This window comes from Rhinolophus sinicus, chromosome 17 (genome assembly GCF_057876585.1).
Source record: "Rhinolophus sinicus isolate RSI-liver-muscle chromosome 17, RSI-T2T, whole genome shotgun sequence".
Lineage (NCBI taxonomy): Eukaryota > Metazoa > Chordata > Mammalia > Chiroptera > Rhinolophidae > Rhinolophus > Rhinolophus sinicus.
Genome location: NC_142517.1, coordinates 74,233,437 through 74,261,250, shown reverse-complemented (window position 1 = coordinate 74,261,250; position 27,814 = coordinate 74,233,437). Strand labels below are relative to the sequence as shown.

The 27,814-nt window shown below is 39.0% G+C and overlaps 1 protein-coding gene and 1 long non-coding RNA gene across 28 annotated transcripts in view; one reads left to right on the top strand and one right to left on the bottom strand.

Annotated features, from left to right (window-relative positions):
- The window catches only part of LOC141571586 (uncharacterized), a 121,378-nt gene extending 106,236 nt beyond the window's left edge, over nucleotides 1-15,142 (bottom strand). The window contains exons 1-3 of the long non-coding RNA XR_016019858.1: nucleotides 15,001-15,142; nucleotides 7,036-7,089; nucleotides 5,572-5,780 (exon numbers count right to left, since the gene is read on the bottom strand). This is a non-coding gene — a long non-coding RNA (uncharacterized LOC141571586). The remainder of the gene's footprint in view (nucleotides 1-5,571; nucleotides 5,781-7,035; nucleotides 7,090-15,000) is intronic.
- The window catches only part of BBX (BBX high mobility group box domain containing), a 245,215-nt gene continuing 232,169 nt past the window's right edge, over nucleotides 14,769-27,814 (top strand). For 18 of the 27 annotated variants that reach the window (XM_074332306.2, XM_074332388.2, XM_074332428.2 and 15 more), the window contains exons 1-2: nucleotides 14,781-14,935; nucleotides 18,112-18,183. The gene's annotated coding sequence lies outside the window, so the exon portion shown is untranslated. Of the gene's footprint in view, nucleotides 14,936-15,328; nucleotides 15,461-16,029; nucleotides 16,051-18,111; nucleotides 18,184-27,814 lie in introns of those variants that run through there. The other 9 variants (XM_074332397.2, XM_074332439.2, XM_074332370.2 and 6 more) reach the window with 4 other exon arrangements.

Here is a 27,814-nt window from a genome sequence, read left to right as displayed (position 1 = left end):
GTATTCAGGGCTGCTTTCCTGATTCCTCATCAGTGGATGGCAACATGTTCTTGGGCTGAATAATTCCAGTGGTGGCCTCAGTGGCACAGTATTCTAATGTTTTGGGAATCATTCCTGGTGGGCCTGACAACAGCCTGTTCTTCCAGCCCTTCCATGATTCTGTCCTAACTATTTATGAATTTTTATCTCAGTCCTTTTCTTCTTAAAATGACTCATTGGTTTCTGCTGCCTGAACTGAACACTGACTAATACAGACCTTGGAAAATATTGCTGTTTAACAGGGAAGGCAGGTCCCCTCCCCAACCCTTGTCCTCTTCTTGTCCTCAATTCAAGTGTCTTCATTTCTAGGAAGAATTCACCCGCCCCGCAGCTGAGTAAAGTAACTTTCCTTTCTGCCCTAGTCACAACCTTAAGATAGCACTTCTCACTATTGTATAACAATGGTCTATATTTGTCTATAAAACTTAACTAGTAAAGCTACTTTTTGTTAGTCACTTATTCCTAGATAGGTGCAGCATAAGGGGTCGTGGAATGAGTGAATGAATGAACAAATGGATATTTCCATAAATAACAATTAACAATGAGTAACCAACCCATAAAGGGGGAATGTAGTAACACGGGAGAAGACATGCATAGTTTTTCTAGCAAAATGGTGCCAACTGCAAGTTTATATGAAATAAGGCAGGTCTAAAATGCCATGAGTCTGTTGTTTTCAAGAGAAAGCAACCAAATATATAATCAGATAGTACAAAAATAACAGGAGTGATTGTGTTCCAATAACCTTTTACCTATGAACATTGAAATGTGAATTTCATATCATCTGCACATATCACAAAATATTATTCAATTTTTTTCAACCATTAAACAATGTAAGAAATCATATAAAAACAGGTGGGGGAGGGGGCAGGGGGAAGGAAAAGTAGATTTGACTCCAGGCAGTAGTTTGCTAATCCCTGGTTTAGAAGATTAAGCAAAAGTCTTGTTTTACAGTATGGAGTGACTGATTTTTTTGAGTGGGCCTTTATGTGTGTTTCAATTTCTTCCCATGTAAAATGAAGATTATAATACAATCCTTATGTTATAACATATTACTAATAGAATCAACTCTGATATGAAAATAATAATGGTTAAAAGGCTTTGAGATCTTGAGGACGGTCCTTCTTTACTTACAGGTCCCTTTAAGTTCATAAATACTGAAATAGCTTAAGTGTTTGCTAGATAACATCTAATGGTAAGGCCGTCAAGTTCTAGGTATAGAGCAATGCTCCTGGTGAGCAGGATGTGGTAAGAACACATTCTCTGCTTCATTTATAACATGGAAGGTAAAGAGACACAAATACTACATGGAAGATTACCACCCCACTTTTGTTCCCATCCAAAAATGGACAAATCACTTTAACTGCAATTTTTAATAAAACGGATGTTAAGAAATTATAGGCCCACACATTATACTGGCTTTAGTTTCTAGGAGAAAACAATTCTTGGAGTTTTTGGAAGACTCATGAAATTAGAGATGTGGAAGGAATACCTCTCCCCACCCCCAATTCACCAGTGAGAAAGTCTTGGGCATAGAACTGTCAAATGATAGTGGCAGGATGGTGGCAGACCCCGGTCTCTGAATCCCCCTGCAGTGCTTTCTCCTTTATCAGGATTTTCAAGAATTATGCTGCTATGTGTTAATAAAAATTGTCTAAGATTAAATCCAATCATGAATTTACAGTTAAATCACATTTTTCCCTGAGTTGCAAAGGGTTTTTGTTATATAAAACACAGATATAGTATAAGAAGCTCTAATACCTCATCTTTTATTGATAACATTATCCATCACCCACGGTCCTGAGACATGAAACCTAGGGATCCAGGGATAAAGATTCTATGACCTTAGAGACTAGAGATGAGTGAAGTCAAAAAGATAAAACAAACAGAAAAACAGTTCCTGCCACCTAATGGGCAAGCCTCACTAAGCTTCCTTCTTCTCCTTTTCTGCTGCACTTGAGAAATGAAGGAATGACTTTGCACTTCTTTTAGGCATTCTAGCCTCTCTCTTTGCCTTATATTGCCCCAGTAAAGCAAACGCTGTACAACTTCAGGACAAAAGGCCATTCCCACCCCATCTATATATAAATAACTCAGTGAGGCCTATCCCGATCATCTCATTTAAAACCAGAACACCTCTGCTCTGGTTTAAAACCAGAACACCTCTCTTCCACTCCCCTGCTCTTTTTTTCCAGTTATTCACTCTGTTTATTGTCCATTATACTTCTCCCATTGACTAGCATGTAAGCTCCTTGATGGCAAGGATTTGTTCTCTGAGTTAAGTACCTAGACTATTGCCTTGCACATAGTAGGTACTCAGGAAATATTTGTGGAATTCATAAATGAAAGGGAGAAAATGAAGAACAGGGAATCGGGCACATCTTGACATATTACATGATTACATTTGAAAAAAACTTGGACAAGATGCAAAGAAAAACTGGGGACAATCAACTCAAAGACAAAGCCAAAGGATACATATTGAGTGCCACTGTACGCCAGGGACAGCATAGAGACCTTTATATCCATCACCATGGTTTTCTCACCACAGCTACTATGATCCTCATATTATAGCTGATGAAACTGAGGCTAGATAACTTGTCCAGGTTCATACAACTGGTGAGAAGTGGAGCCAGGACTCAAAAACCCACATCGGACTGCAAACCCCTGTGTGTAGCCACTGCTTCGTAGCAGACTATGTAATGCCACATCTGTGAACCAAAGTGCTGGTGCAAACAGTCCCAATTTTATTAAAGTGGCTAAATGGACAGGTTTCTTTTGTGGGACACTAGCAGATTCATGTTGTAGAGATTTTGCTTTCCTGAGTTGCAATCTCCAAATGTACCACCCAAAGAATGTCTATTTTGATTAAATCTAGGAGGATCGCCTAAAAAACAACCAAAAACAACATTTTTAATCAAAAGGAAATTAGCATTGTTTCATCCACCAATCACTCTGCCAAACCCTAATTTTTAAATATCAAAATTTGTCACGTTGCCTGGGCAGGAGAAAATGGCTTAGCAAGTGAAGTGCTCACAGATTTCAATACATTGGAGGCAGCAAGTATCAGATTGGCCTCCATCGCTCACCTGTCTCTTTGTTTGAAGCCACGTTGGTCAGGCAATATAAAGGTAGAGATTTCTTCCCTGATCAGAGGGTCTTTTCCCTTCTTCTCCCACCCCGTAACTTGTGTCGACAATTTTACATACACACACACACACATATATATATATATATATATATATATATATATATATATCTTTTCTATTTACAAACTGGAACATGGAAATATAAGTTTTACCACCTTCCTGGCTAACAAATTTCTAGAAGCAGAATCAAATAGCAATCCAAGATATCTGGCTGATGTGATCAAAATAGATCTGGAGTAGTGATCAGAACAGAAAGTCAGGGATATATAGGTTGGGGACACCATGGGGATACATACCAGGGATACACTAGACTTTACGGACAGAAAGGCCAAGTTTAACAAGTTCAACCCTTGAGAGGTTTGCATAACTCAGGGGTTCTCTATGGATCCCAACATTCATTTATTCACTTTTGCTCCATCCCCAGCCCTACTCTTCGGTAACAAGGATAAGGCCACAATTTAGCTGTTACCACAACAAGCAGGAAAAAACAATTGTTTCTGAAGACTAGAAGAAAAAATAAATCATTATTAATCAAGTGATTTGGCATGGTTGTTAAGAACAAAAGGTTTTATGACCTGTGAGGGATTTAGGGTATGTACCATAAATGTTTTACACAAGTTTCCATTTAAATAATAAGCACAACATAACTGAGCTTCAGGAGTATTGCTTGTATGTAGGACACCATTATTTGTGTAGTTTAGTCATCCTTAAACTTAGGTGTTGATAAAAATCAGCTAGTTTGGGATGCTTATTTAAAAATCAAAGACTCCTTCCCACATCAAGTCCAGGAATCTGAATTTTTAATAAGTCACCTGCGTGATTCTCATGAACCATATTTTGAAAAATGTTTTCTTATAACCGCCAAGGATACAATGGTGACTTGGAGTGAAACATGAGTTCTTGGTCTACTACAGACACATATTAAGAAAACTAAACAAGTCAAGTCAGAAGTGTATAAGTACTCTGAAATTCTCCTATCTGACCCAAATAATTGTGAACATCACTATCTTTTGTGGAGAGAACAGAAGGAAATATTTAGTCCATCGCATCCATTGTAATTACTGGGCCATTATATTACATTTTAGCAGTCTTCAAAGAAAGGCCCACTGAAATCTCTCTAGCATTTTACTTATCCTCAGAAGAAAAAATATCTGTTTGTCTTACAGGACTCCATGTCACTGGACAAAAATCATTATATGACAAGCCACACTGAAAAGAAGAGCAACTATTTATTGAGTGTTGGGGACTGTTTTTATACGCAGCATTTACTTTAAGTCTTACAAGAAGCGTTAGAGGTAGGAACCATTATAATCCCCATCTTACAGTTTAGGAAACTGAGGCCTAAGGCTTGGCAGGTTTAAGAAGTTTGTCCAAGGTCATACAACTAGTAAATAGAAGAGCCAGTGACTGAATTCAGACCTTTCTGACTCCAGAAGCACCGGTTCTTAAGCTCTAAGCAATTCAGCCTCCACTGGGAGCCTTAGTTCATACAAGCCCTATGAACATGCATGGATAAAGCAAATAGCAATACAATCTGCAGAGCTTACTGAGGATACACAGTCCCAGTAGAGTAACAGGTCTATTCCATAAGAAATGACATAAAATCAAAATCTAATTATGCCTCTCCAAAATATAAATAAAACTGAAAATCTACATCAATACTCAGTGTTTGTGATTCTTACAGATGTGCTTTATCTGTGGAAACAGTCATTCTTGTTGCCAGCACATAAACTTTTGTTTGTTCAGCGTAACTGCCACCTGACCCCTCCAGTGTGTAGTATTTCCTGATGTATCTTCTTATAACCACTAATATGTATTTTTTTTTTTGCTGAATACTCCTAATACATTTAGCTTCCTACTGAAACTTCTGCAGCAAAATGATTATAATAACAACAACAACAACAACAATAATAATCTCTCCCAACACTTGACTACTACACACCAACCCAAGAGTTTAAAGAGAATACTACTGACCATAAAAATCATAAAAAGGACACATCTCAAAGTGGCATTTTGTTTTACTTAGAATATAAAGCCAACCTAAGAATCAAAAGATCCCATAATCCAGGCTTTTTTCTTAGCCAACCAAGGAAAACCTCTTTACACTTTAGCTAGAGTTAACCCCTAGCATCCTCAGATCCTGCATTCGCTCCTCCACTTAGAGGTGCTTCCAGCACTGCAAGCTGGCTCGCTCCGCTGCCATCCCTGATCCTGACTAACCATTCTGTGTTATGTTGTATATCACACCTGTCTCTGCAGCAAGACCATAAGTTCCTTTGAACCACTTCTATTTGGTGTCTTGCAATAACCACAGTATCTGGCACAGAGAAGGCACTTGATAAATGTTGTTGAACGAATTAATGAACCTGTGGCCCATAGTAAAACTTACTGGCTCCTAGAAGCTTGGTTCTGTCTTCCAACTTCACCCAAATAAGAGTGTGAGCTTTGTTGGATGCCTCTTTATTCTTTAGTTCACTCAAAACTGAAAAGCCACTGGTCTCTCAGATGACCACCGAGACCTTGGACCAGCTCTTCTCCATTCATCACCTTTCAAATCGGTGGTTCTTCCTGTTTTGAAGTGCTAGAGACAACTCCACTCTGTGAAGGATGGGAGAGCAGATAAAGCCTCCAAATTAGGAAGAGAAGACTAGATGGAGAGGTACAGAATGAAAAAGGGAAGGCTTTCTGTTGCCTACTTTGCTCCTCTGAACAAGTATGAGCAGAGAGAAGGAACTCTGGGACTCTACTCAGCAATTAAGGTTTAATAGGAAAGACACACGATGTCTACGTCAGGCTGGCCAAAGGAGGCCTCGTCCTTGCTGTAGCCACTGACTTGGTCAGGTCTAGAGGAGTTGGGGACTTAGAGAACAGAGAGAGCCTTATCCCTCTGTCTGGTGTTGGGACCCAGGTGTTGCTGAAGAGACTTTTTTCTAATTCAGAATTATCGACTTAGGGAGAGGTTTATTTTATATTGATTTCCTCCCCCTCTCCAAGCCCTACTCAGGTCACATCTAAATGCAAAATCAGAGCAAAAGTGGGTGGCTTCTGAAGTCATCCCAGTGTAACTTCTCTTAGAACATGTCTTCCTTCCTTCCCTTCTCTTCCTCTTACTTTCCTTCTTTCCTTTCTTCCTTCCCTCCCTCCTATATTGTGACAAGCAAAGTTACTCATTTAGTTTTTCCTTCTCTTGAATCTCACTGGCCAGAGATCAGCACTTTAACAACCTTGTAACAATCAGTTTGATATTTGGAAAGAGAACTTTAGCAATTCAACAGATTAGAGAGTTTTGTTTTGGGGGGAGGAAGAAAACGTTATTGTACGAAAAAGTGTCAAAGGACAGAAAAGGAAACATTCCCTTCCAAAGAGCTAGATACTAAGATACTGGAGCTAGATACTCCTGAAACCTGGAATCAATTTTTCCATTGTAGACACTTCAGTTTAATTTCAGATCATGTATTTAATGCCTCCTTTTTGAGCACTGTCACATTGTCCTTTCTGGTAGGCCAGACTCAATGCATTTGTTTTTTGTCAGTTACTCGTATATGGTGGGGGTGAGCTTAGAGATGAATCCATACAAAAACCATCATTTAGTATAACTTTTCCCACACCCTACTTTTATCTCCTTTACCTCAAACATCATTGTTTTAGTTAACTTCTCAATTGTATGCCCCTCCTGTCTGTCCCGTCCCACTTCAGGAAAAAGCAACCTTTCTGCCAGCTGTACTTCCTGCATTGCAACTGCACCTTCAGAAAATGTCCCTGGCCTATCGCCTATCTCCGATCCCTGATAATCCCACTTCATTTGGGGTTTAAATTATAGCTTTCTGTTGGTTGTTCTGTACTGTAACCTTACCTGTGTAGTGAGTCTAATAAATCCTCCTTTTCTTCAGCTAGTTCGAGCAGATTGCTGTAGAATGTAATAGGAAGTAAAACATAAGTTTAAAAAAATGTAAGAGACCACCTGGATACTCTAAATGAGTTCAGACTTCCTAGATCTACTAAATAATACCTGAGAGTCTTGAGATAGCATGCACATAAGTTTAAATTGTTGAAGACCAACTGAAATTCTTTCTGGAATGAGTCAAGGAATATAACCAATAAATAAACATATTAAAGAAATAATTCATTTCCGAATATACGAGTATTGGGGTATAAAATCAGGCCATAAACAGTGTAATTCTAGTTAAAATTTCTTGGGATGGGGGAGTTGGATTCTGCAAATTACAGGGTGGTGAATGAGACACGGAGCCTAGATAAGATTCTAGAAAGTTCTATTAGTAGAATTCCTATTATATCCTCCCAGCCCCGTGCTCACTTTAGAGGACTGTTTCTGCTGCAACTACCAAAAGAGCAACCCTCCATGATAGATAAATCCTTGCCCCTCACCTGGTGACTCTGGCAGTAAAGGAGGCAATGTGCTCTTGTTTCCATGCCTGGTTATCCTATTGACCCTGACTTCTGTGAGAGACCCCAATATTTGTACAATTAACTTCCCTTAGCTTATCTGAGTGGCTTTATGGTGCTTGAGACGAAATGAAATCTGACTAAGATAGGCAAGTAAAGGAAAGATCTGTACATACTTAGGAAAGGGACAAAGTAATCGTTTGAAGCTGTCATGGGGTCACTGAGACTAACCTAAACCTATTTTTCTTTTGTAACAGGGTTAATAAACTGATAGCTCCGTTGCACTGTGGTGGTCAGAGATGTTATAGACCTCCTGTTTTCATCTGCCCGGTATCTGTCTTCTTTTCTTAGTAGTATTACTCCAATTGTACTTGGAGAACCTAATAACTTTCTTTGTATGCAATCTTTTTTTCTATTTTTTTTTAAGTTTACTTTTATTTTCAAAATATGTTTGATACATACCAAAGAATAATGTAACATCTATGTAAGGTACAAAACGAGCACCTGTGAATCCACCAAGAACTAGAATGTTATCAATACACTGCATGCATCTAAATATTTCCGTCCTATGCCCCCATCTCCCTGATCACTGCCCCTCTCCTGCGTGCCCCCTCTCCCCCCACACCAGGTGACTGTGCAGCCTTGTGCAGCCTTGATGGGAGAGTCAAACAAAGTGTCCTCTTCTATTCTGGGCAAAGGGCAAGCATAAAACTTGGGAAAAGGCAAATAGATTCTTTATTCCACTCTCTTTAGCAGCATAAAGGATGGAAAAGAGTTTGAGCAAATTCATCATAATGAAGATATTCTCATCTAAAGTAATTTTAATCCCTGGAGTTGACTAGGGAATAAGTGTCACTGAGATCTGGTTCTCCAGCTTTTCTTTTATTCTAGGAGCCTTTCCATATCCTTCAGTATTTTCCTGTTTGCATTTTAATTAACCAGAGTTACTAGACCCCACCCACCAAAGAATTCCTCTCTGATACCATCAATGACTGAAAATTTCATAAAGCCTTTTGATAAAGTCACATCAGGTATTTTCATGAGTGGGTTGCAAAAATATATCCATAGGATGAGAGTGAAATTACAAAATAATGGTCACCTCTGGGGAGGAGAGCGGGAGAAGAATTGGAGCAGGGAAGGGGGTTTCGATTGTATATGCAATGTTTTATTTTTTATAAAGAAATCTGATGTAACACAATAACATATTAAGTTGTAATAAAGCTCCTAAATGATCACTGCATTATTTGCTTTAGGTTTAAATTTTTTAAATTTAGGTGAAATTAGGAGGCTCTATTGCAGGTTCAACAGCTACGGCCTTTAAAGTGCGGACTAATGATCAGTGTTAACCTACTGGGAGGTAGGTGTTCTGGGTTTTGCCTTAGGCCATCCTTTTAATAATGATGTGAAAAATGTAAAGAAGGCATCAAATTTGTGAATGAACTAAAGATGGTGAAATCAATAGTAAATATGTTGAATGAAATCATCAGCATAAGAAATAAAACTCTAACATTTATTAAGTGCTTATTATACGACAAGCGCTGTTTTAAGTATTTTACATATGCTATTTTTATTTAATTCTTACAATAACCTTATGAAGTACATATTACCAGCCCCTTTTTACATGAGGGACTGAAGGGAAGGCAGGTTACGGAATTTGTCCAAGTTCACAAAGTTAGGAAGTGCTGGCGCTAAGCTGCTACTCCAAAGCCTTGGATCTTAACCACTATACAATACCAGGGTTACTAAGGCACATGCTTCAGTTGCCCCAAAATAAATTACAAAATACAGATGGAGGAGACATGACTTAGCCCACATTTCCAAAAAAAATTTTTTTTAGAGAATAATCATAATATCTGTCTGCAGAATGATGTGACTCAAAAAAGCAAGTTTCATCTTAGACTGCAGGAATAGAAACTTTGTTTCAAAGATAAGGAAACCTTGGTCATGCTGTACTTCACACAGCCTCACCCCCACTTGCTCTGGATAGCTTACTTAAAGGAGCACACAAACATCAGCAGGGTTTGAGAGGAGACCAAGAACAGAGAACCGCCCCTTAGGAAGAATGTTTTAAGGAACAGGGCCTATTTGCCTGGAAAAGACACAACTCAAGGCAGGGATGGTCATGAGAGCTATCTTCACATATTTCGAGAGCCACAAGGAAGAGAGGTTAGATTGTTCTGTGTGGTAACAAGGGAATAGAAAAAGGAATAAAGGATAACACTGAAGAGATCAAAAATTACGTTAAACATCGGGAAGAACTCTAGAGGTCAAAACCATCAGAAGATGAAATAGATTGTCTTGGGAAGAAGGGAGTTCCCAGGAGCTGTATGTGTCATAGTAGACGTTCCTTGTTGGGGATGTTGTTGAAACTTCTAATGAGACATTGAGTTAGAGGACCTTCTAATGCTAGTGCTTACTGATTTTATTATCAAATCCATTAGTGTAAAATCATTGTCCACTTAGAGACCTATTTTTATGGTACAATCCTTAAATGACTCCTCAGTGACTTCCCTCTCCCCATAAGGGAGAAAGCTTGCAGAACTAGGTATCTAGAACTTTAGTACTAACCCAACTCTGCCGCTAACTATATGATATTGAGGGAATCATTTAACTTTTCCCTGCTTCAATTTTTTCATCTTTAAAAAGAAAGTCCCTCATCTGTCTCACCTACCTGGGTATTAGTGAGTAGGCGAGGCTATCTCAGATGTGCTTTGGAAAATTAAAACACTAGGCAGGGATAACCTATGATGACTAATGTAAGTTCTGTTCACCATATCTGGGACCTTCAACCTTCTCTGGCAATTCTCTCATCAGTAGATTTTCTCTGATCCTTCTTGGTATTTATAGTCTTTTTGTTTGCTGATCTGTTTTTCTTCCTTTGTTCATTTGTTTTACAAAACTTTATTGAGTTACTGTTAAATGTTAGGTAATATACAAGTTATTGTACTAGACACTGTTGGACAACAAAATAATTAACAAAACATCATCATTTTCTTCAAGGTGTTTGCCATCAAATAGCGATCTCTATCAATATACAAATAAGGTAATACAAGGCGAGGTGTTTGAATGCCTTAAGAGTAATACAGATAAAGTGCACAGATCACAGAAGAGTGGGAATTCTGAGATGCTTTGCCTAGCATCACTCTAGGAAAGCAAGGGATATCTTTCTTTCTTATTCCCAACTCTGGTGGGACCCAGTAGAAGCTGGTTATCTTCAAGATGATGAATTTTAGCATTGGTGCTGAGAAGTGGTCTGTCTGAGTTCCAATTTTTAGTCCTTTTGCATTGGCCTTGGGGATAGAGGTATGATTTCTCTCTCTCTCTCTTTTTTTTTTTTTTTAGAGGGAATAAAGTGAGCTCAATAAGGTCAAGTACAAGTCAAAAACTGTTATGTAAGGCAGACCCTCATCCCTGCAACTATCTAGTTTCAATGCACAAAACAAGCCTTGTTTCAAAGAGTGATTTGTTACAAGTTTGCCTTTTTAGGTGATAATGGCCACCCAATAGGAAGTTTGCTTTATCCTGGGATCAGGCTGATATCCCTTTTATGTGCAGGGATGCTGGAGTCAGAATGTAGGCTAAAGGGAAATTGCAAACATGGGGCACTAAGTTGCAACCAGTTCCATAAACTCCATTTTATATGAGGGTTAAGACTTAGAAAACTTTCTGTAAAGCAGATGTCATTGGCTTGTGTGAAAGATAAGTAAAAATAATATTTATTGAATATTTAGTATGTTCCAGGCTTAAGCATTTTATATGGATTATTTCATTTATGGTCACTCTTATTATCCCTATTTTACAAATAAGGAAACTGAGTCTTAAAGTGATTAAGGAATTTTTCCAAGGTTACACAGCTATAACGTGGTAAAATCAGGATTTGAATTAGTATAAAGAAGTGATGTATGAATAAGGAAATAAAATGTTACTTATAGACATATATTTAAGCAACATATACACTTGCACATACACGTTTCCACATATTTAAATTTACTTTCCAAAAATTATTTCCTGTGGCTTACAACAAAGGACCCATAAAATAAGTTAAGAAAATGGACAATCAAGTCCATGAGAACGAAGAACGTGCTAACCAGGTGAGCTCAACCTGTATCATCAAATGTGAAAACAAGGAAAATGTAGGCCCTTTTAAAAGCCATTTTACCCAGGGAACTAACAGTTGTTTTTATTTTCATAACCCTACATTATAAAAACTAAATACTCTATTAAAGCTATGATTTTTAATTTTTGAGCATCACTGGCATTTACAATTTCTTGACATTTTTTCTTAAATTAGATAGTTAAAAATCTAAAAAGTATTTCCTAAATGGTAAAGAACTACATTACATTTAATTCTAGGCCTCTTTTCCTTATTTACTGGTGAGGCCCTACCTATCATAGAAGAGAATGGAATTCTATTCTATTCCATCAATTTCCCTAGGAGCAGGCAATTTCCCTTTTCCAGAATGTGGCATGCACAACTGCCTAGCACATAGATCCTTCTCAATAAATGATCTGCAAACAAGTATTGAATGATGGCTTGTACTGCCACATGATGCCTAATACACCAGCAATACATAATGTGTTTTTAAAAAAGTATTATTCTCTTAATCTAAAGGCTTCATGGAGCCACCAGCTTTCCAGTAGCAGTACCTTGCAACCAGTCATTTCTATGCACTTCAAGCTCTCCTGCATCAGTCCTGGTCATTTAGCACCTTGCACTGTCAGAAGTCTCAAAACTTGAATGCAAAACTCTGGGGCATGTGCAAAGACCGTATCATAGGACTCCGGGAAGAATACATTAAAACTCTTATTTAGTTTTCTTTCTATCTCATGCTTTTTCATTTCATTTTTGTGAGTGAATGCTTTGTAATAATAAATAATATATCTATGCAGTGGTGCATTTTAAAAAACGTACCTAAATATATATATATATATATTGAGGGTACATGCTCAAACATTTTACTGATAACAATGCATGATCAAAAAGTTTGAAACTGTAGCTCTAAATAATTCTGCTAAGTGTAATTCAACAAAAAAATTTCTTTTGACCTTATCTAAATAAATAAATAATGTTTTCCTATGGTTGAAATTGGAGGGAGGTGGGGATTGGGCTGGTCGTTTATTTTTTTCATGACATAAATATATTAGCAAATAATTTACAACACTTCACTTAGCAATTAAATGTAGTAACTCATGTTGTTGTTGTTGTTGTTTTCTCTCTTCAAAAAAGAGCACAGTGAAATCCTGAAAATCTTTTTCTGGTTTTTCCTCCATCTGCCACTTGTCCCTGAACTTTGTCATTTAGAAGGAAGGACCAACAAGTTACTCTAAACCTTTGTGGGTATTAAGAGTCTAGTCCTGGGTTTAGGTTCCTTCTTCACTGGCATTCTGTATAATATTAAGCATGTCGTATAATTTACCCTGTCTCATTTCTTTTCTGGATAAAATAAAGATAACAGTACTTAGAACTGACCTCATAGCAGTGTAGTGTGGATAAAGAACTTTTTTCCTTCTGTCAACTAAATGCAGAGTATCATTCACTATAACCTGTAATGTTATCAGTTTAAAATGTTGTGATTTTATATACTTTTCCCTTTTAAAATTATTTTCATTAAAAAAAATATCATATTTCTAAATACGACTACTTGTTTTCTAAACTTCATAAACTTAAGTATTCTCATTATCAATTTCTCGTTTTCTCTCTCTCTCTCTCTCTCTCACACACACACACACATTTGATAACTTTATGGATGTGAGATGAAAACCTTAAGATAGATATATCAAGGAAATAAAAGGGAATTTGAAGTAAATTCTCTTATTCAGCTTTCCTTTGAGTTTTAAAGCTATGCATCTAGGCCATACAATTTCACTGTTTATTCATCTTCAAAATGTTTGTGTTTAAAAATAATTCACAGACTCGTAAATCAGAAATCTTAAGAAAACATCTAGAGCCTATGATAATGCCTGGTACATAGTATATGATGAATTAACATTTAATGAAGGGAACTGGGGGAGGTTCTTATTCTAATTTTAAGTGAAAAAATAGAAAATAAAGGAAAAGAAAGAAAGAAAGAAAGAAAAAAGAAAGAAAGAAAGAAAGAAAGAAAGAAAGAAAGAAAGAAAGAAAGAAAGAAAGAAAGAAAACCAAACCCCAAACCAATTCTGAGCATTGAAGAGCGTTAGTTTCTCTAGATTCTAGTTGGGTCTAGAATTTATTCCTCTTAATTTCCAGCTATGGCTCTTTCCGCAGCAACCTGTTGACTTGTTTATATAGGACTGTCAAATATAATCTGCCAAAGATGCATTATAGAAAAAAAAAAAAAAAATCGGAAAGAACTCCTTGGGTTCACCATCTCCTAAAGTCACCCAACAAGTGATATTCACATATGATGTGAAATATGTAAAGTCAATATATGTATAAAATATACAAAATATAAATCTTGCATATATTGACCTAAAAGGTCTATCTTTAAGAGAAAAGGGCCACAGACGATCTTCCATGACTTATTCTACTTTATAGCACTGTTTGTATGTCTGCACAGGTCATCTGTAGTCCTCTGACCAGCTATAAGTAGATTGGCTATTTCAGCAAAATGTTTGTCTTTGTTTCTGTGTATTGTTGTATTGATGTTTCTGAATTTACCTATGAATGAAGCATTAACAACCTCAATGCACTATAGTCCTAATAAACTTATCTTGCACTATTTTGGCCTATATGATAGCTACCCCATTGACAAAAAAAAAAAGAAAAAAAAATCAAGCTGATAAAAAGCCTTTCTTGGCCACTTGTCAACCAGGTCAGGCTGTAAAATCATAACACAATGCACGCTTCTTCCACGGGGCACCACACAGCAGCGATTAAAAAAAAACCCCTCACTTCCATATCCAGTGGAGTTGTAGTTTATTACTATAACCCTCCCAAGTCAAAAGGACACCAGTTTTAAGCCTTGCAACTTGGTGCAGATAGGGTTTTCCGCCCTTACCTCACTCTGCTGGGCCTCTCTACCTGTCCTTTCCTACTGTCTACAGGTCCCGAACATTAGAAAATAGAAAATGTGATGATCTTTGTGTGTCTCTGTAAAATGTGTGTATGTGTGCGTGTGTTTGGGTGTAACGGGCCTTCTGTTTGGCCGCGCGGCCTGTCTGTCACGGCGAGGGCCAATGGCAGGCTGCCTTATATAAAATGAGTGTTTTCAGTCTCTCCGGGTTGCATGTACTGTATGTGGAGCAGTGTACAGTGAAGCGGAGGCAGAGCGGCTCCGCGAGCTCCTCTCCACTTTCCCATAGAGAACCCTAGACTGGCCGCGGAGGGCGAGCTACACACACGCCCTCACGGCCGGCGAGCCCGCGAGGTAAGCGCCCCACATCCCCAGCCCTTCCCGGGCGCTCTCCCCTCACTTTCTGTTTTCCTACTCACTTGCGAGCCGCCGGGCTGCAGCCCCAAGGACTCCGCGGCAGGAGCAGCGGCGGCGGCGGCGGCAGCCGGTAGGGTGGACTTGAGGAAGACGGAGGGAACCCCGCGCGTTCAGAGCCGCCGCCTGCCGGCCCGCTGCCTGGGCACTTTCCCCCTCTGCCAAAACTTTGGGTCGGTCGAGGTCGGGGGCGAGGGTCGCGGCGGCCGCGCCGGCGGGGGGCGGGGGGCGCGGAGGCAGTGCCCTGCGGGCGGGAGGCTGGGGGCCGGGCTGGGGAGTAGTAGGCCAGCCGGTGCCAGGCTGCGTTTGCAACCAGCACCTCTCGGCACACAGGCAGCGCCGCCCGAGAGGGGCACGCGAGCCGGGGCGCGGGCAGGAGCAGCCCGAGGAAAACAACAACAGAACCCTCACGCCGACGGGCGGCTCGTGGCCGCCCCGGGAGCCCCAAACTTCATCTCGGCGAAAGTACGTGGATCCCAGCCTGGTCTCGGCTGCCGGGGAGGTGGGGCCTGGGGAGCAGGGGCAGGGGAGGAAGGTACGAGGAGCCAGCCCTCAGTGGATTTATGGAACGTTTCGTGTGCGTCGGTGACCGGGAACAGCAGCCCAGTTGCTCGTTCATCTGGAGAGTTGGGATTTGGGTGTTCCGGCCCCGCGGATCGGTGCCCTCTCACCCCCCCACCCCTAACCAAATACGCGGCGAGTAGAGAAAGTGCAGTTTTAGTGCGGGAGTAGTCAGAAGGAAGAATAGGGGAGAAGGGGAAGAGGGGAAGAGGGCGAGGGAGAAGGGGAGAGAAGAGGGAGGGAACGGGGGGGGGGGGACGAGAGAGAGAGAGAGAGAGAGAGAGAGAGAGAGAGAGAGAGAGAGAGAGAGAGAGAGAGGAGAGAGAGAACGGGAGGGAAGAGAGGAGGGGGAAGAGGAGGAGGGAGGCTGTGTCAGGATTTTGCTTGAATGTGGGATTATGTTGTGTCAATAAGTTTAAGGTGGAGAGAGCGAGGCTGGGGGTGGTGGTGGAGGGGAGGAGGAAGGCCTTGGCTGCTTAAAGTCATTTCTGAAGGTAAGTTATGGCATTGCATGGTCGCGATGACAGAAAACTTGCAGATCCTTTATCCAGGGATGGGGTCGATGTCTCTAGAAAGAGCTCCCCAGTCCTCTTAAGCCACACTCGTGTTACACTGTTATTTGCTGCGATCCGGGTCGCTAGTAAATTACAGAAATCAGACTCGAGGTTTCTTTTCCTCCTCCACCTCGTCTCGCTCGCTCACCCACAGACATGTATTATTATTATTTTTAATTTTTGGTATTGTATGAAACTTAACGTAACTGAGACCAAACCCAGTCTTGTAATTTACAAGGACCCTGAATCCAAGAATCTGGAACACGTTAATGTGTGAAATATCCGCGATCATTTCTGCTAAATGAGGAAGGTAAAACGAAACGATGCAAAAAGCTAAGACACAACATGTACGACAGAGGAGGGGGGGCGGAGAGAGACGGAGAGAAGCTATTTTTTTGCTTTCCTTTCTGTAGAAATGAAAATCATGCATTCCCCTTCCCTCCCGATGTGTAGGGTCTGGTCAATATTTTAACTGTCTGAGGACAAATTAGTCCAGGTGGATCTTGTTGAAAAGTTTCGAGAGGTGGGGTGGAGGTGGGGGGGGGGTACGAAGGGGAAGGTGGGTGGAGGTTGTGGGGGATGGGGACGGAGCGAGCTCTGCCTCTGCTAATGGTCATTGGCCTGGGGCTTTGAAACCATTGCCTGTCCTGCTAATGACACGTCCAGTTCTCGTCTCCTGGTCGCGGACGCCGGGCTGCGGGGGACTGGGGTACTTTCCCCGCGCTGGGAGGGGCGTTCTTCGTCATCCCCTGGGGTTGCCCACTCGCGGCGTGGGGGCCCCACGCGCGCCCCCTCTCCTGTGCACCGCCACCACCTTTGCTCGCGCGACTTCTGTAGACAGTCCGCGGCGAGGGGTAGCGGGGGTCCCCGGCGCGGACGTCCCCGCGCAGCCACCCGGTTCTCGGCCCCACGCGCGCTGTGCGGTCCAAGCCCAGAATGGCAACGCCGGGCCGGGCGGCGGTGCCTCCCCGGGGGGCAGCGGAGGCAGCGGTGGCGGCGGCGGGATCTTCGCCGGGGCCCGCGGGAGGAGGAGAGGGAGGAGGAGGGGAAAGAGGAGGAAGAGGAGAGGGAGGCGTTTTCTGCCTAGACCGCCGCCAGTTCGAGCGGGCACGGGTACGGGGACACCCCAGTCGTTGCTCCTCCTTTATGGAAAGGTGTTTAACAGACTTTTACGCCCGGAGTGTGGGATTTGCACTTCATTTATTTTCTCTCCCCTCTTCCCCAAAGCAAGATGGACTCTATTCCCTTTCTCTTTCTCCCTCTGCCTCTGTCTTGTCAGCCTTTAAGATCGACATTTTGTACTAAGATGCAAACTTGATGGTGACCAGCAACAAAGCCGGGGTGGGATCTCTTGCTCCCTTCTTCCCTCTCCATTTCCTAGCTCCCCCCACCCCGACCTCGAGGACCTGGTGGCCCTGCACTTGCCGCCGGGGGCTGTGGTGAATGTGTTTCTCAGCTCGGTTCCGATCTCCAATCTCGGGATTGTGACCAGAGCTGGCGTCTGGGCGACAGCTGTGGCAGCCCAGGTCCGCAAGGCTGAGCGCTGCGATACCTGGACCCACTGCCATCGCTGTGCTACCTCAGGCTGGCTCCTGGGCACGTTGGAGTGTCGGGCTGCCTATCGATTGCTGTGCTTTGGATACTGGTGTATTTGTCCTGGGGGCGGCGATCACTTGTGCAAGTTGATGAATGATCGCGGTGTGGGTTTTGGGTTTGCAGAATGGATCAACTTTCTGCTTTGTACATATGGGGAGTAGGGAGAGAGGGTGCTGGAGATACCCTGGAATGCCAGCTGGGTTACCCTGAGCTGCCATTTGAATACTGAGAGCTTTGCCTTTATTGCCCCACAGTTGGCACATGGGTTGAGGGGTGGAGAGAGGGAAGAAGTTGGTGGGGGAGCTGGACGCCTGGGTTTCAGGGTCCTTCATAGATGTTGCAGGAATTGGGATTCTTGTAAAGCTCTACCATACTGATGATGTACCTTTATTTGATACTTTATAGGTCACTATCATATGACAAAGGCTTTGCCGCAGTTCATCTTCTTCCCTTTGTACTTTCCATTTGCCTTCCTGGGTAAGTATGCAAACTCTTCATACAGGAAACCTGGATAGCTATTAGTAATGACATAAGGGTCCTTAGTATTTAAAGAAGAAGATCCTTTATTAGGTTTACAACACCCCAGAAAGCTTGTCTCACTGAGTTTCCCACAGCAGAAGCCAATTTAGGATTCTTAGTATTTAGATTTCAGCGGCTGTTATTATTATTTTAAGATAGTTTAAGTGTTTATTTCACGGTTATTTGCAAGAAAGTGTCATTTGAAAACTTATTTTCAAATAGGCATTTTAATTGATAGTGAAATTTTACAGAGTTGAAGGCCTAGGACATTTAATGCTAGATAATATTGTAGAAAGATTATAGCTTATGAGTGGAGAGAATTATTAAAAACCCAAAGAGGCATTGTGCAGAAAGCCTACTTATAGTGACTGACATTTGCTTACTTTTTCCTAGGCACTCTTTCTTGAGTAACTTGTGCTGTTTGTGACATTTTTGTGGTGGGAAAGGGTGTATTGGGCAGTGTAGTAAATCTGGCGTTTAGTGTACCAACTTGATTCAAAAGGCAAATAAACATGTCCAAATTGATCAGAATTTCCTTCCAAATTTACGTATTTGGAGAAATTGGGTACATTTTAACAATGTGTATATACAATAAACAAGTGACTTTGAAATCCATTAAGTGCCTTTTTCAGGTATATGTCTCCCAAATGGAAAATCCGTGAAATAATGTATGTGACAGCAAGTGCCTGAAGCATTTCTCTGTGAGAAGTAATGGTCTAGGTGAAAACTGAGAATTTGTAGAACATTCGAGAGCATCACTGTGAGCCCAAACTGCAGAAAACCAACTTGAAATTTTGCCCCTTCATTGTAAGGAACTCCTCAGGTACTCTTAAGTTGCTGATATGTTAAGAAAACTGGTTGTACTAAATTGTGTAAATCAGCTGTGGTACCTTGTGATAATACCATAGTGAAGATGGAGATGGTATTTTCTGAATGAAAATGGACTTGGACTCAGTTTTCCATAAAAGAAAAAGAAAAGGGAACTTGTTGATTGTTTCCTGGCCTGCTGGGATATTGTGTGTATTACTAAAAGGTCATCTAAGTATTAAGAGCAATTGAGTTTGAAGACCAGGCCTTTCTGGTAGTTTCCATATGGTAGCAAAATATACTTGGACATTGCTGAGAACCTTAGATGAGATGTAATATAAACTCTGTGTCCAACATCTTTTATGGAATGTAAATATCACATTATTTCAGATAGTTGGGATAACCTCTTAATATGTCACATACATAACAGGCCAACTGGAGTGGTCAGACTGAGATGGTTCTGTAAGATGAATTTAGTGCACACCGAAATATGTGGATTTCATGTCTTTGATTTTTTTTTTTTTTTAAAGCTTGTTTGCAAGAGAAGTTTTTCATTTTTGAACATATGGCAAGAGTATTCAAAGTGCATTCCTGATTACTAAAGAACACCACATTTAAACATATGAGGCACATTATTTTGTTCACTGGAGCAAACTTTTAATGTTAGTTCTTTCCCCATGGAAATATATTTGACCATTCAAAATTTAAAATGGGAATCTATAATTTCCAGAATAAAAGTGATCTGATGAGCTCTTGCATTTCTTTGAGATATCAAATAACAGCTTCATTAAAACAATATTTTCAAGAACAGTCTTGGTCTTTGAAGTCAGAGTAGCTTTTATAGTATAAAACTTATGGTAGTACTCTGAAAGAGGCACCCTGACAATGAATTACTAGTTATTTGCATCTAAAATGTATATATTAGACTTGAGGCCTAATTATCAAAATAAGAATTTAGAAGAAGGTTTTGCTTCTACATTGCCAAGAATTTCCAAACTTCACTTTTTATTACTCTGCATATCTCTATTAAGTTCTGGAACTGAAGCCTTATTTTGTATTTCACATTTAATGCTAACTATTGAAAAAGGGAGTTCATGTACATCTATGTTGGTTTTTAGTGCTATATATTTGGAGGTACTCTGACAGTTTTAAGAAGAATCTTCCTCTAGAAACTTAGATATTAACAAAAATTTGCAAGTTTGTTAGCTTCCTTTTTTTAATCCACCTTGATCTCCCTATCCAAATTTAAAAAAGAGAAAAGTTCTGGGTTTAAGAGTTTGTGAGATAGCACTGCTTTTAGCATACATATAGCTCTGCTATACAACCTGAAAAATATATGCACCTTTGACCTTATATACCTGATCTTTATACTTAATCCATTGAGACAGGAGAACTGAATTTAGAACATAGCTTTGAGTGGTGAAAGCTAGGATAAACATGTAATTATGGTTTGTTTGTGCTGTAAGTAACTGTGTAATTGATAAGGTTTTTTTGTATGTACCCTGTTTCGCCGAAAATAAGACCTAGCCGGACCATCAGCTCTAATGCGTCTTTTGGAGCAAAACTTAATATAAGACTCGAATTATGTTATATTATGTTATATTATATTATATTATAAGACTCGGTCTTATATAATAGTAAAATAAGACTGGATCTTATATTAATTTTTGCTCCGAAAGGCGCATTAGAGCCAATGGTCCGACTAGGTCTTATTTACAGGGAAACACGGTAGTTAAAAAAAAGAAACAAAAGTCTTAAAATAATGTGGCGCAACTCATAAAAATCTAACTTGGCAGCTAAAGTATTTATAAAGCCATGTTTTTCAGTAAAATTACACACATAATTTTTAATTATTAATCACCAGCTAACATACTTAAAGTTTACATTTGCCTACATTTCATAAAGAGCATGGGTAAAGCAAGGGCCATATTTGACAGGATCTTACCAAGAGTATCAATTATTTTAATATTAGAAATCTTTAATAGAAGTAATAAAGACTTCACAGCTAAACCTTATTAAAAAACTTTTTGAAAATAGCCTCATTACAGGCATGCCTGTTTTTGCTGAACTAAAGGAAATCCCTGAAATTATTACTCTTACAAAAGTGCAGAAATGTTTAATATTGTGACATTTAAATGTTCTAAATTACTAAATTTAGGCAATTAATTTGGCATGTTGCATCACCACCAGTGTGGCATACCTATATTTTACGATTTAAACTTAAGCAAGTGCTTAACTTAAGACGGGTTTCTTGAACTTGTCTGAAGTCCACCTCGTTTTTTTAACATTTTATCACTAAGGGCACCTTTTAAAATAGGTCTGAGTGGTATCCTGTATTTTTATTCAGCTTCATTTCACTATGAAGTGAAAACGAACCCAATTTATAGAAACATTGCAATTTCACGACTTCATTTTTATCACCTGTCCCATGTAGGTAAATCAGAGGCAGGTGGTCCTCAGGCTACACTTGAAGAAACACTGCTCAGAAGGGAATAAGGACTAAGGCTAGAGACTGAGTGAAATTTCTTTGCTCTTGAAGATTCTGTGACTGTTATTTAATCAGTGGGTTTGTACTACCTCAAGGGCAGTCATCACACACTGTGTCGAATCATAGAGATTTCTATATTTTAAGTCATACCTGAAGAAAGCACTTTTTGAGTACAGCTTCACTCAACATTCATATGTGTTCATATTATTCCTTAGAAGGGAATCACAGGTCCTTGAAACGTCAGGACACCGTAAAGATACACCCAGAAAATCCTCAGGTATTAATGGGGATTGTTTTCTTTTTTTTTTTCTCTCAAAGAAAAAAGATAAGGTGAGAATTAAAATAAGTGGCAGTTATACAATGGAAATGCAAAGGAAGGCAAGCCAGTAACGAATTCTATCTAAAAGTATATGTAAATAGAGAGAAGCTGGAAGACTAAGGGAATGAAAGGCTTAAAGGATTAAACATAGACCATGAAGCATTGAAACACCTACCAAAGTATAAACTTAATACGTTAAAATATGTGAATCAGTTCAAGGATCTAGATAGTGAAATAACTTCAAGTATAAAATACAAAGTAAAAATAAGAATGAGTTGTATTTTATGAAATCTTAGAAAAATAAAAAATGTAAAATATTGATTAAATAATTAAACCAATAGTTAAACATGGCCCTTGGATGAAAAGATCTGGGACTAAATAAGTTCCTGGAATGTGATAACTGAGATCCTAAAAAGGACATGAGAAGGTTGGATTTTATCCATTAATTATTCCATAGGAGGGAATCATTAAATACAAGATCAATAATTTATTGCAAAGCAGAAATAAGAATGAGGACAAAAATTGTTTAAAATAGCTGTATTTCTTAAATGGTTTTTATTGAGACATATGATAAAAAATACCTTTTATATACCAATCCACATATAAAAACTGAAATGAGAGTTTTCTGAAACAGTAGTAAGAGCAGTGCCCTCTGACATTTTTCTCTAATCCTATAAATCTAATCTGATCCAAATTATTTTACTAAAAAATAAATACATGGTATCATTCACTAACTTGATTTTTATGACTTATAGTTTGAAAAACACCAATGTGGAGTGCTTGCTAATTAGGCTCCATCCCCAAATAATCTGATTCAGTGTTTCTGGGCTAGGGCCTAGGAATCTGCATTTCAACTAGCATTGCAGGTGATTCTAAAGCAGGTGTGAGGTCCTCTGACATACTGAGAAACTGCTATAAGGGACATATGGCTAAAGAGTGAATGGGAGTCAGGCACTGAATGTGGGGTTAGAGTTCATTGATTGCTGAGGTCTCTTCCAGCTTCAAGATTCCCGGGCAGTATTTCAGTCAGCATTTCCCAATACTGAGAGGAGCCTCATTGCCCTCTGTAGATATTCCTATAGTGGCAGGTATAGTACAAGGAGCAGAGTCTTCGCAGACAAAGAGCCCTGGGTCCCATTCCTGCTGCCTCTGTTGCCTGCTAGCTGAGGGACATGGAGCATGTATGTCACTTCAGAATAAACTCCCATTCTCCTATGTGCAAAAGGGCATATTAATATTCACCATGTAACAGACTGAAAATCACAGATAATTATGTCTGTAATGACCCTTATCCACAGTTAGCACTCAATGTATAGTATAAGTTTGTATAGTTGCATCTCACTTCACCCCAATTCCCAGTAAGTTTGAAATTTCTCAAAGCTATGCCTTTTAATTTTTGTTTCCCCTAAAGTAATTCTCAACCCTGGTATCATGAAACACTGGTATGTTTTTAACTGGACATGAGATGCTGGACAAGTAATTTGTTACTAGAGGAAATAATAATAACAACCAGAAAGGGGGAAAAAAATAGCTGAGGCGTGCCACCATTTAGTACAGTGTGTCTTCCGGTTTGGGGAATGAGTTTCCCACCTCTTTAAAAAGGCATAGCACAGGGAAAGGTGAACAACTTTTTTCGTATTTCATAGTGGTTAGTTGACAGCACTGGGCATTCTCTCTGGTGACGGATAGATCTTGGAATGTTTTAGAGTATTCTCAAACTTTCTTCACCAAGACACTTGGGACTGATGTTTACACATGAGGACTTAACGATTTCCCTGGTTATAGACATAGGTAAATTATATGGTAAGTTTTATACTTAGTTCACAGTGTGAGAAAGCCACTTTTCCTGTCAAGTGTGAGAAAGCCACTTTTCCTGTCAAGAAAGTGTGTCAGAATACAAGCAAGAATCATGTTATCATAATGAAAATCTTGAATGTACCCTTTCCCCCCACACACACACATAAAATCTTTTATAAACTGTGATACTTTATTTGTAACTAATTACTTGGGGCACTCCTCACAACCAATTAAAACTTACTGTGTCAGGAAAGAGGATTGAGAAGCATTACATCCAGAGTGCGTAACAAATTGCATTGCATAGAATAGACACTTAAATAGAAAAGAGGGGCAAAAGCGAAGGAGAAGATGAATGGGAGATACACCACATCCCTGAAATCTCAAAGAATGGGAAAACGGAAAGCTAGGGAAAATGCAACATGTCAAGTGCGATACATGTAGCGTCAGGGTTCCCAAACACTACTACTGTCTTACTTAAACACTCATTATCTCTAACATACACTTATTTTTAAGTAGTCTTAACATGCATCTAATTTATTTGAATATCTTAAAATGAAATAATTTTGCATTTCCCAATTTTTTAGGTTATATTTGCCAGGAACATCTTTCTACTTTGCTAAATTTTAGTTGACTGCTTTTCCATCTCCAATAAATTAATAAGCTGTATATATTTTTTAAATGTCTTTGTACTTTGATGTGTAGTGGCATTGGATATACATTCATAATCCTTTATCTAAAAAATCTCTGAAGACCTGAAAGCTTTTTTTTTTTTGCCTCCAAAAGTTTGGCACCAAAACTCATTTGACCTCAACTGTCATGGGGCCTGTTTAAAGTAGTTTTAAAGCCCACTTAGAGTATTCACATACTTTGCTATAGAAATAGTAATATGTTTGATTCCTAGATCTAGCTAGGAATGTTATATAATATATGCTATATGCTCTCTCTGACCTTTTTAAGATCCACAAAAATCTGAAGCATACCTGGACCAAGGGGTTCAAATAAGGGATCGTGATTCTATTGTACTAACTTTCTTAGTCCACAGAGTGACATTGTCTGGTATTCCTACCCATTTAACTAAAAATCTTTTACTAATTTTGATCACCGATCATCTGAACATTTTGAGTTCATTGCGAGCTGGCGAATCATAGACAGTATCTTACCATTATATATTAACTCAGTAAAACTGCCTATCCTTTGGAACCCTATGGCTTCATATAAAAGGGTGGAAACAAAATGGTAATAATATAGTTGATATTATTTGTACCACTAAGTTGAATTGAGTGAAAGGCTTGTGTCCCTGGGTAAGGAAAGCTTAAAACACACACATACCTGTTAGTTGAACCTCATATATCTGTCACTGTGATTCTTCTGTTGTTGTTGTAATTGTTAGTTTTATTAAATAAACACACACACACACACACACACACACACACTGAAGTCTATATAACATTTGAAATGTTTACCATGTTGAACGTTTCTTACACAGCTGAACAAAATTTAGGCTACTTTCATAATGGCTTAGTGTTGTGAGAGGTTTCATGAAGGGGTTATATGTCCTTTATTTTCCCATTTGCACTTTTCTTAGCCTATTTCAGAAAAGAAAAAAATAGAAAATGTTTTCTGTAAATTTAGTCTACTCTCAGGTGAGAATGTTTTTCGGTTGTATTGTATTGCAGAGGTTCTAAGTACCTTTATTTTCAATCATTAACTATGAAATGCTAAGTTAAGATCTTGCCTTTGTACTTTTAATTTCCTATATATAAAACCACCATAAAAAAGACAAAAAGTTTGAATGTGAGGAGGAGTCTATATGACACTCTCTAGCAATAAAATAATAGCTGATCTGATCTACTGTTATGGTTAGACTTAAATCAGTCGTCATTTCGTCTAGACTGAAACTGTTAAATAACTACAGAAAAATTTTCTTCTTTCATTATTTATTGATTGACTACATTCTTTGGTGTAGGAAAGCCACCGATTGAGTAATTCAGAGGGACTCTTATTAACAATGCTGATTTCTTTTAATATTAAAAAATGCTGAGTTGTTTTTCAGCTTTTGGTGTATCTCTCAAAACTCACCCAAGTGTAGAGTTAGCATTGACTGCAAAGGGAATGTGGTGGAGCATGGAACAAAATGAGAAAATAATTCTCTCATCTAGCTGTCAAACTTTGATTATCTTTGGAGTTACTGAAGTTATAATTCTTTTCTCTGTCTCCCTCCCTCCTTTCCTCCTACCCCCTCCTTTCCTTTCTTCCCTTCTCCTTCTCTCCTTCTAGCTTGTCTTTCTTTCTTTCTATCCATCCATCCATCCATCTCTTTCTATCTCTATATCCATCTAATCTCTTTTTCTCTCTCAACCTTTTATTGTATGCAGTAATGTGCATCTGTGATATTGCCTACAAATGTTAGAGAATGGGAATATGGAGTTGAACTTTTTTTTTTTTTACCATTATTTTAAAGATTTTTTTTTTGTAGTTTCTGAGGTCTTTTAGTATTTATCACTACTCATGAAGTTGATGATATATAAGTTTGAGACTTACACTATTCCCTACATGTGAGAGTAAATTAGTAAGTGATTCTGGGGAGCCGTTAGCAGGGCTATGTCAAGTAAAGTCACCTGTTGTTTTTATGAAATAAGTTGCAGTAAACTCCTTATTCAATCATTTTTGGGTTTTAGGGTAATAGACTGATTACACAGTTTCATTTATATTTAAGGGAACATTGAAAGCAGTTTTTAGCAGAGTTTCCCAAATAGTATTTTACTTTGGGAGGAAGAGAGAAAGATAATTTGGACTGAGGGCCTCCTTATGAAAGCACAAGTTTTATTTTCTCTATTTTTCACAAAAACTTTCTGATGAGGTAACCCTATTCTAATGACAAGGAAACACAGCCTCAAGTTTAGTAACTTGTCTGAGAGTAACACCAGTAGCAAGGGCTGTGCAGTGCTTAGAACGCCTGGCTGTGGTTCCTCACGCTTCCTGGGCTTTTTCTGTATTTACCCGACTTTAATGGGCCACATACCTAGGGGTTAGAAATGGAAGGTTTGGGCCAGCTTCCGGCCAAGAATTGTCCCTAATATTTCTTTCCCCCAAGAGAAGTCTTCATTTTGAAGTGATAGAGCTGGAATGCAGTACTCTCTGTCACTCTTAAGGGAGTTAGGTGGGAAAGTCGCTGAGCTGGAGCCTGTCGTCAGTGAGGTTACAGAGACTAAACCAGCCCAAAATGTAGTTTATAAATTGACATTTAGTGAACTTTCTTTTTGGTTGGTGTATTTAGTATAGGCGTGTCTAATAACAAGAGTTATTGTTTTTTATTTTTTTATTACTCTCGTACATAAGTAGTAATTATTTATTCTTACATGAGGGATTGAGTTTTCCTGGCTGAGTATTCTGTGATGTTTTTACTCTGGTACTTTTTAATGCTTAAATCGGTGAATATATTTTACTAAAGGAATTTAGCAACATAACATGAATACTGTTATAAAATAGTTTTCTGACATTTGCTTTGAAAATGAATTCATTTTAGTGGAAAAATTAATAAGCAGATTCATGAACTTCATTTGGTCTGATGACCAAACATGAATTAGATATAGGTTCAGTTAAACCAGTTTTTGAAGTGGTTTATGGGTACTTCTGATTTATTTTACCTGAGAAATTTATTTGTGCTATGATAAGTAGAAGACATTTTAAAATTAAGTATTTGTGTACAAGTACCAAACCATTTAGAAAATACAAAGTAATATGTTGCTTTTTTGTACTAAGAGCCCTTTTCATCTGAAATTAACTTCTTTTATCTTTGCAAATTCAGCAAAGTCAGAACCTAATTCAGATATAGAAGATCAAAAGTTTGTCATTCCTTTTTAATGGCTTTTATTTTTCCCTGATATATGAAACATAGAAATAGGGTATTTTTCTATTTTGGCAAAGTAGCTTTTGTGGATGATAATCTTATTAAGAGTGTGCGCTTGCATTGTTTTAGCTGAATGATGCTTTACCAATGGTGCCGGGCTTCCATTTCTTGTGGCTCATCCCCTTACAATAAACCACTTCTACACTGTTCTCACTGAAGTAGCTTGGTAAACTGAAACATAAATTTTATGGCATCTGACACCTTTCTTTCAACTTGTTTTCTTGGGTCATATTCAAAAATATTTTGCATATTAAATAATTTGGTCCAG